Below are 4,033 nucleotides of genomic sequence, written 5' to 3' on the forward strand. Positions count from 1 at the left end.
CGCTCACACACACACACACACACACACAAAATGTATTTCATCATGTTAATTTAGCAGTGAGCTTCGCTGCAGTGCATTTACAAATGAGGAGCAGTGTTCATTTGAGTGGTCAAATTGTGCTCAGCTGGGTTAAACCCACTTTCTCTCCTCCCTCCTGCGCCGGTGGGCGGGACGGAGGAGTGACTGCACTGCTCTGCGCCAGTTCACGAATATAGCAAAATGTTGTGGACACGCCCCGTTGACTTCTTGCGCCGACAGCCCGCCTAGACCGAGCTTAGACCAGGCGCAGTCTACCAATTTAGAGCCCATTGTGTTTAATGAGCTTATTGACTGATAAAGAAGGTGTTCATGATGTTTCTGTGTCACTGAACTTATCAAAAGTTAGCCATGTATAGTACCATAAGAACCTGGGCATGAAATTTATGTCGGCCACTTAGAGGGCGACTCATATGATGGCACCATGCACATTGACAAATGAAGTTCTGTTTAAAAATGTACTGACATGCAGCAAAGACTTTATTCAGGTTTGAGTACTTCCTTTATTTCTATCTGCAACACTCAGAATACATTCATAAGTGTGTAAGAAAAGCAAAATATTTGTGTCCAGTATTATGAAAAACTATTCACATATGATATTGATGTCATTGTGAATAAACATGACAAACACAGAGCACTTTCTGATGCAATTTATTTTTATTTGCTGATAAAGAAGAGATTGAGACAGAGCAACAGTTACCACTAGTTTGACAAAGGATCAATCATATAAAGATTATAATTTGTTTATAAAGGTGATCAAATGTGTACCAAAGTGCACAAACAGTTGATTAAGTTGAAAGTTATCTGATAAAATGAGTTCACCATTTTATTTTTAATCTTTATATATTTTGGCATTAAAAGAAACCCAGAAAGTAGACCCAAGGATGGAGAATCAAGTGTGGTTGAAGATTGTTGAATCAGCAGGGCTCACTGCAGAATGGCAGCCAGTTGTCTTGCTGACTTGTTCTTCACCCCCAACTTTTTTTGACAGAAATCAGCCAAAACGGTTGAAACGAACTAAAGAAGAGAAGGAAAACAACACTTATAATCAAAAAAAGCCATAAAGGTATCAGACAAGTGGTTGAAAAAAGTCATCTCTTGAGTTTTCATATCAAGTAACTGAGCTCCATGTGGCACGGCACACACACACACGTCAACACTGATTATTGCAGCCCTTCCAGTTACTGGAACATTCAAAGTCATGAGAGCATGGACGTTGTCTGCTGGGACACAGCAAAGCCTTTTCAATGCTCATGGATGGAATTTTTAAATTGTATGATAACATGAAATATTCAAAGTTAGGAGACAATCTGACAACTTGTGTCTGTTTCATATTGTGATAAGAAGTATTTTGTTGAAATCAAAAGAATTCACCAAGAAGTTGACAGTGACCCACCTAAACAAATATTAAGCTTTGAGTGTAATCCTGACCAAAAGGGACTCAAAACATTGACTTCCAGGATGGTAAAAAAAAAAAAGAAGAATAATATTGGATAAAAACAGTATATGTTACTGTAGTCTCATTATGGTGTTCGGATGTGAAAATTGCCTGTTTCCTCCCCGTCTTGCTACACCACAATTTGTGAAAATACCTGCTCAAACGGTCGAGTTTGAGTTTGGTCCGCTTATCCTGAAATTATCTATTAATGCTGTATTTTTTTTTTTTTTTTTTTTTTTTGTTTTGTTATTGTTCAGGGCGGGATGGGTTTGTGTTCACATTCTTTCAGCTGGAAAAAAGACTAAATATAAGATCCAAACTGAAGCATACAGCAACAGTCTGAAACAACCAGAACATTGTAATTGAAACTAAAAGTAGAAAAACTTTACTTTAAATGTACTGTGCCATCTGAACTTTTGTAATAAGTTGTCACCCCATGTTCTCTATATACTCCACTTTTCCTAAAGTAAACCCAAACGACCCCTCGATGTCGGTGTGAGTGGTGATGCCAGGCTGCCTCTGTGTTTTTCTCCTGTGATGAATTGCTGACTGTGACAACTGTAATTCAATTTAGAGAGAAGCAATGAAATCAACATGTCAAGGCATTGGGAGTGACATTGTGATGTGTTACATCGTAAATTCCAATTTATTTCATGCCAACAGTTAAATAGAGAAAATAGTCATTTCACACAAAATGTCTTTAATTGAGGATTTTTTTCTCTGACAAAAAAAAAAAAAAATCCACTCATTTGCTGTCATAAGAGGTGTTTAAAAAATATGACTTGATTTCCATCTTACCACCGATCGCTGTCATGCACGTACGCCCACATCCATTGTCGCAGCATTTCTCAAATTTGCGGCAGGGACTGTCATTGGTGCAACCGGTGAACGAGATATCATCACACATGTGTGGTTTGTTGGCATAGGCTGGACGAGGGCAACGGCCAAGGTGAACTGAAAGGAAATCAAATCACCATGTTCAATGAGGTGGAAAAAATTGGCAAAACACTTTAATGTGCTTCAACAGAACATCACCAAGAAGATTCAGCCAAAAGTTAGGAAAAAACAACAGTCTGAAACAAGTTCAACATTACAATCCAAGCTGAAAACAGATAATCCATCTTCAATGTTACTATCCCAACTTTTATCATATGAGTTGTTGCCATTAAAATTCAATTTACTCAAATATCAAAAACATTGATCTTTGTTGGTGGATAGTAGAGGTTAAGACACACTTACCTGTGTTTTGTTTAATTGACTTCGCATCCGAGCACCCAAGTGCAACCAGAATCAGGATCAATGCACAGACTGCAGGCAGATGTCCAGCCATGTCTCCACTTCCTGCACTCAACACTACAACTGTTGTTTGACCAAGATCTCTGGATATAGATATACTGTTGCAGAGCTGAACAGTTCAAGCAGTGGTCCTCAAACCAGTCCAGAATGAGCAACTGTGGCTGCTGGTTTTTGTTCCAACCAAGAGCACACTGCACTCCACCTATTTCACCAAGTCTACAGGTGGACTCACTTGAGGAAATGGGTGGAGTCTGACGTGATTGGCTGGAATCTAACCAAACAGGAGCACATCGGACTCCATCTGTAGAGTGACAAAACACCACAAGCAGCCAGCGGTAAGCACCGGTAGCACTGGCTGGCCGTGCAGGCTGGCCGGGGACAGAGTGCCGTTTGCGACTGCTGTCAGCACTGAGCGGTGGCCCAGAGGACGCTTCCCTCCACGAACCCTCCAGCCTGTGAATCCCCGAAGAGAGGCAAGATACTGCTGGTTGCCGGCACGTTGCAGCCGCGGATGTTCCCGGTGTTGCTTGGGGACCTGGTCAAATGCATTAACACTGTAAATTCTAACAAGTAAATTATACTAAATGATATGAAATACCATGGAAGCAGTTTACTGCAGAACATCACATGATCACACAATGCCACAGTCCTGGGCTCTCAGTCAGCCCCGCCCCTTGTCGCTCTCCGGACCCGCCCCCTCGCTGTCTTTTTTCGTCTCTGGCTCCAAAATTCCAACAAGTCAGCCTCCGAGGTTGCCTCATTTGATGATAATGGAAACAAACCGGTGACGTCACGAATGCGCTGTCCTCTTTTTTTTTCCCACAATCTATGTTCCTTCCACGGGCTGGTAGACAGCAGTACTGGAGTCTGAAGAAACCTGCTGAAATCAAAGGTTCTTTAAACATCCACCTGTCAAGTGTCCCCACAGTTGTATTTTTTGCAAGAAAAACCTGACAGACATGGAGGACTGAGGTGTAAAATGGAGTCAGACCAGTCACGTCCCCTTCATCAATGTCCACCAGGAAGAACTGCTTATCATAGTCAAGCCACCCCACCCTCCTCCTCAGCAGCAGTCCTGTCTGCCCCTGAAGCCAACCACTGAAGGACAGCTCTGTTTTATCCTGCGACTGTCGAATCAGTCAAGTGTCACTTGTCGTCCAGCTCAGCCATGCTGATGCTGTTTGAGCAGAAGTTCAAAGTGTTTGCCACAATCGTTTAAAATCATTTTGACATTTTATGAAGATATTGACAGAGCGGCCCAAA

General features: G+C 41.7%; 1 long non-coding RNA gene across 1 annotated transcript; it reads right to left on the reverse strand.

Moving 5' to 3' along the window:
• Nucleotides 1-671: 671 nt before the first annotated feature.
• LOC115408101 (uncharacterized) lies at nt 672-2,961 on the reverse strand. Its single transcript, XR_003933727.1, has 3 exons — nt 2,714-2,961; nt 2,273-2,428; nt 672-1,053 (listed from the first exon to the last, which is right to left on the reverse strand). It is a non-coding gene; the product is annotated as an uncharacterized LOC115408101 (long non-coding RNA).
• Nucleotides 2,962-4,033: the final 1,072 nt, after the last annotated feature.

This window comes from Salarias fasciatus, chromosome 20, assembly GCF_902148845.1.
Source record: "Salarias fasciatus chromosome 20, fSalaFa1.1, whole genome shotgun sequence".
Taxonomy (NCBI): domain Eukaryota; kingdom Metazoa; phylum Chordata; class Actinopteri; order Blenniiformes; family Blenniidae; genus Salarias; species Salarias fasciatus.